This window comes from Bos mutus, chromosome 19 (assembly GCF_027580195.1).
Source record: "Bos mutus isolate GX-2022 chromosome 19, NWIPB_WYAK_1.1, whole genome shotgun sequence".
NCBI lineage: Eukaryota > Metazoa > Chordata > Mammalia > Artiodactyla > Bovidae > Bos > Bos mutus.
The window spans coordinates 31,951,611-31,961,821 of NC_091635.1; positions in this window are offsets into that span (position 1 = coordinate 31,951,611).

Here is a 10,211-nt window from a genome sequence, read left to right on the forward strand (position 1 = left end):
CTAATATTCCAGGGTCATCCTAGAAACAGTGGGACTGTTGGTGATTCTGTGTCACCTTCTGAGCAATCCTTGCAATCAGGGTTGATAGGCAGCACACATTTTTTCTGCCCCAAATCCATTCCCCTTTTTTTCTGGTCACAGGTACTTGGGTTCACGTAGCCTCAAAAGCATTGTCAGACAAAGTACCCAGCATTCCCCTGGCCTGGGAAGGATCACAAAACCCAGACTCAGTCAGTCAGATGCTCTCTCTCCCAACCAACTAGAATCTTGACCATCCTGAGGAAGAAAGACAGAAAAAAGCAAGAGCTGATTTACCCCAATGGTGATATCCTGAAAAGGCCATCTGCTTGATTATCTAGCCCCCTGGAATTTACCTGATTTCTATTTTTTTTTTTTAAATAAAGCACCAGTCTCTTATTTTATGTTTTAATTTATTTTTATTTTTGGCTGTGCTGGGTCTTTGTTGCTGCTAGCAGGCTTTCTCTAGTTGCAGCAAGTGGAGGCTACTCTTCATTGCAGTGTTCTGGCTTCTCATTGCGATGGCTTCTCTTGTGGAGAACGGGCACTAGGTGCTCGGGCTTCAGTAATTGCTCCATGACATGTGGGATCTTCTTGGACCAGGGATCAAACATGTGTACCCTGCACTGGCAGGCAAATTCTTAATCATGTGACCACCAGTGACATCCCACCTGATTTCTGTCTTTGGTAAAATCTGTTTGTCTCTCTTTGTCTTGATTTCTGTTACTTAGTCTTTCCTCTCCTCAAAAGCAAAAAACAAAATCTCCATCAGCTTGTCATTGATTCCTGAAACTCTTTTAATATGCTTTCCTTTCAATGAGAAACTAGGTATGACAGCTTACAATGATTTAAATTTAACCTACAATGTAAATAACTAAGGTAAATTTCTAAGGTCTAGGGGGCTTTTTCAGGTGAGAGGAGGTGGGAGAGAGGACTAGGGATAGGCTCAGAGAGGAAAGGGGGACCAGGTACCTGAAGGGTGAGAAGAGAAGATGTCATGCTGAAGTGCAGGTAGCGATACCCAAGATAGAGAACAGTGAGGTAAGTGGGGAGAAGGTCAGCTCTTGCTGATCAGCTACTCTCTGGCCCACCGTGATGGTTAATTTTACATATTAACTTGGCTGGGCCATGGTGCCCGGATACTTGGTCAAACATCATTCTAAATGTTTCCATGAGGGTACTTGGTGACGAGATCTACATTTAAATCAGTGGACTTTGAGTAAGATAGCTCTCCATACTGTGGATGAACCTCATCTAATCAACTAAAAGCCTGAATAGAACAAAAGGCTCATATCCACTTAAAAAGAATTCTCCAGTGGAATGCCTTTGGACTTGAATGGCAGCTCTTTCCTGAATCTCCAGTTTTCCAGTGTCTCCCATCAGATTTTTGGACTTGCCAAGCCTCTGGCATCACATGAGTCAATTTCTTAAAATAAATCTCCCTATATATACACAGCCTGTTGGTTCTGTTTCTCTGGAGAAGCCTGACTAATACACCATGTTTCCTGCTGATAACAAGGAAGTGATTCCAAACTCTTACGCTGTAAACTTGGTATTACTCATTGCTCCCTGATAGGTAACCAGCATTTAGAGGTGGAGGCCTGATTCAAAGTTTTGGAGACTCCATGAATATATATACATATTTAATTTTCTGGATTTTGGCGTGGGCTTGGGGGCGCTGTGCTGGGTCTTCATTGTTGCGTGGGCTTTTCTCTAGTTGTGGAGATGGCATGCTGCTCTCTAGTTGTCGTGTGAGGGCTTCTCAGTGGCTTCTCTTGTTGCAGAGCATAGGCTCTAGGGCACTCAGGCTTCAGTGGTTGCAGCACTCAGGCTCAATAGTCGAGGTTCCCAAGCTCTAGAGTACACGGGCATCACTGCTTCATGGCATGTGGGATCATCCCGGACCAGCGATCGAACCTGTGTCTCCTGCATTGGCAGGTGGATTCTTTACCACTGAGCCACCAGGGAAGCCCCTCCATGGATATAATTCTATGTTCAAATTATGTCCAGTTAAACAACACTTAATAATTGCTTCCTTAGAATGGGACTGAGTAACTTTCGGACATTGTGGTTGTAGCAGTGATGCTAACAACTTAACCAGGGGGAAATAAACATGTTCTGTGTTTTGAGGAATGAGAGCAATAGTGAGCTACATAAAGTGAACTGATGCTCTGTTATCCAGTTTCTTTAACAAAGAATGTGATGTTTTGCTGATTTCCACATTAGTTAAGGGAAAACTAACTTTAGTCTGGAATCCTGGGGCTAAACAAATGGCACTGGGGACAGAAAGGAGTTTTTAGTCACATCAAGGTGTGGGTTTCAGAGATCTTCCAACAGGACTGTATGCAGGTGTTTTGGGGAACAGTGCTGTGCAATGTGACTGTCAGAAGCTATCTTCAGGGTGTGTGTGTGTTTGTGTGTGTGTGTGTGACAGAAAGAAGGACCTACACTGCCCCCTTGCACAAGAAAAAGATCCTTGTGAAGCAGACAAAGGTGAATTTCATAAAACTTTTAATACCCTTCCCTCTACAGCTCCTCCTTTCTTTCCCAAGTACTTTCAGTATTAGTAACATAATAACATTCCTCCTTTCAGGACTGTATGCAGTTTAGGAGAATATTGCCAGGAAAGCAATAAAGAAACAAATCTCTAAGGGCAAAATTTCGGAGACTGTAACATCTTCTTGTGGATAGTGATCCTTATTCTTGCCCCTCCAATCATAGCCCATCAGTCAGCCCCCCATGTCCTCAGTCCAGGCTTTCAGGAAGCCTTGTTGAAAACTTCCTATTATGGCCCCATCATAGCCAATTTTAGGAAGATGAAGTCGCCATCTGTTTGTTTTCTGTCAGAGAAACCTATTTCTCAAAATGATGGATAAGGCTAGAGAACAGAACAAAATGGAGAAAGGATACAGAGTTTTCAGAGAAAGGAAGACCAGCTGATGCAATGCAGCATTTTAACTGCAGTCAGGTGTTTTTTATTGCTGGTTTCTTTTTTTTTTTTTTTGATGAATAAGTCTTTTCTCTTTGGAGGATCAAGGACAAACACCTAGAGTCACAAAAAATCAATTCATTCTGGAAAGTCTGAGTGGGCAGGAGAGATGATAGGATCCTCCTTGGAAAGGGATGAACGTTGCTATGGAAACCAGCCATCCTTCATTGCAAGCCCCAGTGCACTTGCCAGGCTGCCTAACCCTGCATAATAACAACATGGGTCCAGAGAGGTGCCTGCATCTCTCAGAAAAGGAATCATTCAGACACTGGGGTCTGATGAGTTTTTATGCATCTTGAAGAAAAGGAACTTACAGTCTCCTGGGCGGAGCTGAGTTGCCTAGAACCTTGAGACGCCAAAGACCCAAGACCCACAAACTATATTGTTGTTGTTTAGTACTGAGTCGTGTCCGACTCTTTTGTGACCCCATAGACTGTAGCCCTCCAGGCTCTTCTGTTTATCAGATTTTTCTAGGCAGGAATACTGGAGTGGATTGCCACTTCCTTCTCCAGGGATCTTTCTGACCCAGGGATCAAACCCAAATTTCCTGTATTGCAGATGGGTTCTTTACCACTGAGCCACTGGAGAAACCCCACAAATTACATTGGAGATGACTGTATTGTCTCCAGAGGGCTCCTGTGAAAAACTGAAGGTGTGTCTTAAGATTTCATCTAAGGGAGACTTTCTGGAGAAGTTTGTTTCCAGGGTAAGGAATATGTATAGCAGGGCTTTTCAAGGGAGGGAGAAGACATCTCTTGAGCAGGATCATGACCAGAACAGAGGGATAAGTTTAGTGATACTGGGGGAAGGTGGTCCAGGAATACTGTGTTACATTTAAACTCTCTAAACTGAAATTTTTTCATGTGAGAATTAAATAACTTTCACATAGTACCGAATACATTCAAGCACCTGACCCAGCAGTTATACGGCAGATGTGAACTACCACTACCAACACTGCTGGAACTAATACTAATCACACTATTAACCAATTTTAAAGTCTAACGGGGGTGGCGTGGGGAGCTATCTCCAAATAAGATATTTCTCTGGGTGAAATTATCCCTCTGCTTCTCCCAAGAGCACTTTGTACTTTTCCATGCTGTACAAGTAACACTGAAGAGAGACGTGTATTCTATTAAGGAAAAAAACCCCACTCAACCATTACTGTCATAAGCAATTTATGGAGTTGCCACAGTTTGTGTTTATTAAATTTCCCTGAGCAGCAATCATGATTTCTATTATACTTTCTTCCTAATTGTCAAAATTTTGTATTTTTTTAAAAAGTAAGTTGAGTTTTGCATCATAAAGTTAGCACAACATTTTCTCTCAATCTTAAAATGTCATAACCTCAACTCGTGAATACAATCACTAGTAAGTTGGGTCTCTTTCCCTTCTAGCCTCTTCGCATATATTTTCTTGCAGGATTTCACTTCCCCAACCAGGGATTGAACCCAACCAGGCTATGGCAGTGAAAGTGCTGAATCCTAACCACTAGACCACCAGGGGACTTGCCCCATATGTATTCTTATTTAAAAAAATATATATATAGCTCTTCCTTGCCCAACAATGGGGTTATATTCCAATAAACTCATCATACATTGAACATATCATAAGTTAAAAATGGATTTATTAATAATATGCCTTGCCTACCAAACATCATAGCTTAGCCTAGCCTACCTTAAATTAAAAGATGCTTTTAATTTGAAAAGATGCTTTTAATGAAATCAAAAGACACTTGCTCCTTGGAAGAAAAGCTATGACAAACCTAGACAAGGTATTAAAAGGCAGATACATCACTTTGCTGACAAAAGTCCGTATAGTCAAAGCTATGGTTTTTCCAGTAGTCATGTACAGATGTGAGAATTGGACCATAAAGAAGGCTGAGCACCAAAGAATTGGTGTTTTCGAATTGTGCTGCTGGAGAAGACTCTTGAGAGTCCCTTGAGCAAGGAGATCAAACCAATCAATCCTAAAGGAAATCAACCTTGAATATTCACTGGAAGCACCGATGCTGATATTGAAGCTCCAATACTTTGGCCACCTGATACGAAATGCTGACTCACTGGAAAAGATCCTGATGCTGGGAAAGATTGGGGGCAGGAGGAGAAGGGGACGACAGAGGATGAGATGGTTGAATGGCATCACTGACTCAATGGACATGAGTTTGAACAAACTCTGCGAGGTAGTGAAGGATAGGGAAGCCTGGCATGCTGCAGTCCATGAGATCGAAGAAATGGACATGACTGAGCGACTGAACAACAACAGCTTACTTTAAACATGCTCAGAATACTTACATTAGCCTACATTTGGGCAAAAACATATAACACAAAACCTGTTTTGAAATAAGGTGTTGACTATCTCATGGAATTTATTGGCTACTGCACTAGAAGTGAAAAATAAAATGGTTGTATGGGTACAGAATGGTTTTAGGTGTACAGCTGCTTACCCTCGTGAATGTGTGGCTGACCATAGAACTTGTGAGACCTGGGGGGATTGATGTTAGATGAATTTGCCCAAATGGATAACATATCACTGGCCCAGGAAAAGATCAAAACCCAAAATTTTAGGTATGGTTCTTCTGAATGAATACTGATTCCCTATCATATAAAGTCAAAACATTGTCAGACCATTGTAAACTGGGGACTGCCTACTTACATATATGAAGCATATAGATATGTATGAAGCATATATATAATATATATAAAGATATGTGTATATATGTATCTATATAGTTGTAGACCTTTAGCAATTGAGTGCCATACAGGCTAGGACTCTGGACGCAGCTCTTGTGAAAATAATGCATTTTCTCCAGTTGTGAGCACTGGAGGCAAAAAGCTACCAGCCTAAACATTCCTTCCATAGGCACAAACAGTGGTAGGTAAAAAAATCTAATCTTTGCTATTTCATCATTTTTTCAGCTTATGATAATTCCATTCAAATAAACAAACTGAATAGTTGACGGCAAAACCACTTTACATCTTTTCTTGCAAGTTATCAGGACACAAGTTGCTCATTCTTAGTACAGGAAATAAAAATATTAGTAAACATTTGGGGGGAAATAAACCAAGTAACCAAAGAACTGAAAATTAAACCAACATAAGACACCTTTTTTGGTTATCAAATTGGAAAAGAAAACAAAGACACTAAAACCCCTCCTTTTAAAAAGAACTTACCAGATAATAAAGCAAGTTCGGCTTTCACTTGGTTGATGGGAATGGAAATTTGTATAATCTATTCAGAATAGTTTGGCAAGTAATATATATCAAGATCCTTAAAAATCTTAATGTTTTGATGTAGTGATTTCACTGTTGGAAATTTTTTTTTAACTAGGAAAAAATGTAGAAAAGGGAAAAAAAGATGTTCACTACAGCATAATCCATAAGGGAAAAGCTTTAAAAAATCTAAATATTGAACTATGATGAAATAAAAATTTGTAGTTCTAAGGCAAGTCAAAGGAAATTTAAGCATAGAAAATTTTCTCTGCCCTTTCGCCTGCTCTCTCCCCTTTACTGTGGATTGTGTAGCTGCATTAAAGTAAAGTGAAAGTGAAGTTGCTCAGTCGTGTCTGACTTTTTGTGACCCCATGGACTGTAGCCTACCAGGCTCCTCAGTCCATGGGATTTTCCAGGCAAGAATACTGAAGTGGGTTGCCATTTCCTTCTCCAGGGGATCTTCCTGACCCATGGATCGAACCCAGGTCTCCAGCATTGTAGGCAGACGCTTTACCGTCTGAGCTACCAGGGATTAGGCATGCATCAAACCTCCTTATTAACAGAAATACCTGCTCAACCATAAATAGCAACAGTCTCGTAGCATCACCAAGACTATGCCTTAGAAGATAACCTGTCTACTAATTTAGTAACGGGTGACGGTGACCCATGACCCGCTAATTCCTTTGTCCATGTAAACCTGGGTTGTGTAAACTTTTAATATCATTTAATGTACAGCCCTCTGTCTCTGTCTCAAGTATCAGGTCTTCCCTGATAGCTCAGTTGGTAAAGAATCCGCCTGCAATGCAGGAGACCCCAGTTCAATTCCTGGGTCAGGAAAATCCCCTGGAGAAGGGATAGGCTACCCACTCCAGTATTCTTGGGCTTCCCTTGTGGCTCAGCTGGTAAAGAATCCGCCTGCAATGTCGGAGACCTGGGTTCGATCCCTGGGTTGGTAAGATCCCCTGGAGAAGGGAAAGGCTGGCACAGGAATGGCAGCTGCGCGGTTGAGAGGAGGTACCCCACCTCCAAGCTAAGGAGCAGCGGCTGCGCTTTGCTGGAGCAGCCATAAAGAGATACCCCACGTCCAAGGTAAGAGAAACCCAAGTAAGATGGTAGGCGCTGAGAGAGGTCATCAGAGGGCAGACAGACTGAAACCACAATCACAGACAACTAGCCAATCTGATCACATGGACCACAGCCTTGTCTAACTCAATGAAACTAAGCCATGCTTTGTGGGGCCACCCAAGACAGACGGGTCATAGTGGAGAGGTCTGACAGAATGTGGCCCACTGGAGAAGGGAATGGCAAACCACTTCAGTATTCTTGCCTTGAGAACCCCATGAACAGCATGAAAAGGCAAAAAGATAGGACACTGAAAGATGAACTCCCCAAGTCGGTAGGTGCCCAATATGCTACTGGAGATCAGTGGAGAAATTACTCCAGAAAGAATGAAGGGATGGAGCCAAAGCAAAAACAACACCCAGATGTAGATGTGACTGCTGATAGAAGCAAGGTCCGACGCTGTAAAGAGCAATATTGCATAGGAACCTGGAATGTTAGGTCCATGAATCAAGGTAAATTGGAAGTGGTCAAACAGGAGATGGCAAGAATGAACATCAACATTCTAGGAATCAGCGAACTCAAATGGACTGGAATGGATGAATTTAACTCAGATGACTATTATATCTACTACTGTGGGCAAGAATCACTTAGAAGAAATTGAGTAGCCATCAGAGTCAACAAAAGAGTCCTAAATGCAGTGCTTGGATGCAATTTCAAAAATGACAGAATGATCTCTGTTCGTTTCCAAGGCAAAGCATTCATTATTACGGTAATCCAAGTCTATGCCCCGACCAGTAACGCTGAAGAAGCTGAAGTTGAATGGTTCTATGAAGACCTACAAGACCTTTCAGAACTAACACCCAAAAAAGATGTCCTTTTCTTTATAGGGGACTGGAATGCAAAAGTAGGAAGTCAAGAAACACCTGGAGTAACAGGCAAATTTGGCCTTGGAATACAGAATGAAGCAGGGCAAAACGCTAACAGAGTTTTACCAAAACACACTGGTCATGGCAAACGCCCTCTTCCAACAACACAAGAGAAGACTCTACACATGGACGTCACCAGATGGCCAACACTGAAATCAGATTGATTATATTCTTAGTCAAAGATGGAGAAGCTCATTACAGTCAGCAAAAGCAAGACTGGGAGCTGACTGTGGCTCAGATCATGAACTCCTTATTGCCAAATTCAGACTGAAATTGAAGAAAGTAGGGAAAACCACTAGACCATTCAGGTATGACCTAAATCAAATCCCTTATGATTATACAGTGGAAGTGAGAAATAGATTTAAGGGACTAAATCTGATAAATCTGATAGACAGTGCCTGATGAACCATGGATGGAGGTTCGTGACATTGTACAGGAGACAGGGATCAAGACAATCTCCAAGAAAAAGAAATGCAAAAAAGCAAAATGGCTCTCTGAGGAGGCCTTACAAACAGCTGTGAAAAGAAGAGAAGCCAAAAGCAAAGGAGAAAAGGAAAGATATACCCATTTGAATGCAGAGTTCCCAAGAATAGCAAGGAGAGATAAGAAAGCCTTCCTCAGTGATCAATGCAAAGAAATAGAGGAAAACAACAGAATGGGAAAGACTAGAGATCTCTTCAAGAAAATTAGAGATACCAAGGGAACATTTCATGCAAAGATGGGCTCAATATAGGACAGAAATGGTTGGACCTAGCAGAAGATATTAAGAAGACGTGCCAAGAATACACAGAAGAACTGTACAAAAAAGATCTTCACGACTGATATAATCCCAATGGTGTGATCACTCACCTAGAGCCAGACATCCTGGAATGTGAAGTCAAGTGGGCCTTAGAAAGCATTACTACGAACAAAGCTAGTGGAGGTGATAGAATTCCAGTTGAGCTCTTCCAAATCTTAAAAGATGATGCTGTGAAAGTGCTGCAGTCGACATGTCAGCAAATTTGGAAAACTCAGCAGTGGCCACAGGACTGGAAAAGTTTTCATTCCAATCCCAAAGAAAGGCAATGCCAAAGAATGCTCAAACTACCACACAATTGCACTTATCTCACATGCTAGTAAAGTAATGCTCAAAATTCTCCAAGCCAGGCTTCAGCAATACGTGAACCGTGAACTTCCAGATGTTCAAGCTGGTTTTAGAAAAGGCAGAGGAACCAGAGATCAAATTGCCAACATCCGCTGGATCATCAAAAAAACGAGAGTTCCCGAAAAACATCTATTTCTGCTTTATTGACTATGCCAAAGCCTTTGACTGTGTGGATCACAATAAACTGTGGAAAATTCTGAAAGAGATGGGAATACCAGACCACCTGACCTCTTGAGAGACCTGTATGCAGGTCAGGAAGCAACAGTTAGAACTGGACATGGAACAATAGACTGGTTCCAAATAGGAAAAGGAGTATGTCAAGGCTGTATACTGTCACCCTGCTTATTTAACTTATATGCAGAGTACATCATGAGAAACACTGGACTGGAAGAAACACAAGCTGGAATCAAGATTGCCGGGAGAAATATCAATAACCTCAGATATGCAGATGACACCACCCTTATGGCAGAAAGTGAAGAAGAACTAAAGAGCCTCTTGATGAAAGTGAAAGAGGAGAGTGAAAAAGTTGGCTTAAAGCTCAACATTCAGAAAACTAAGATCATGGCATCAGGACCCATCACTTCATGGCAAATAGATGGGGAAACAGTGGAAACAGTGGCTGACTTTATTTTTCTGACCTCCAAAATCACTGCAGATGGTGACTGCAGCCATGAAATTAAAAGACGCTTACTCCTTGGAAGGAAAGTTATGACCTACCTGCTGCTGCTGCTAAGTCGCTTCAGTCGTGTCCGACTCTGTGGGACCCCACAGATGGCAGCCCACCAGGGACACCATCCCGCTGTCCCTGGGATTCTCCAGGCAAGAACACTGGAGTGGGTTGCCATTTCCTTCTCCAATGCATG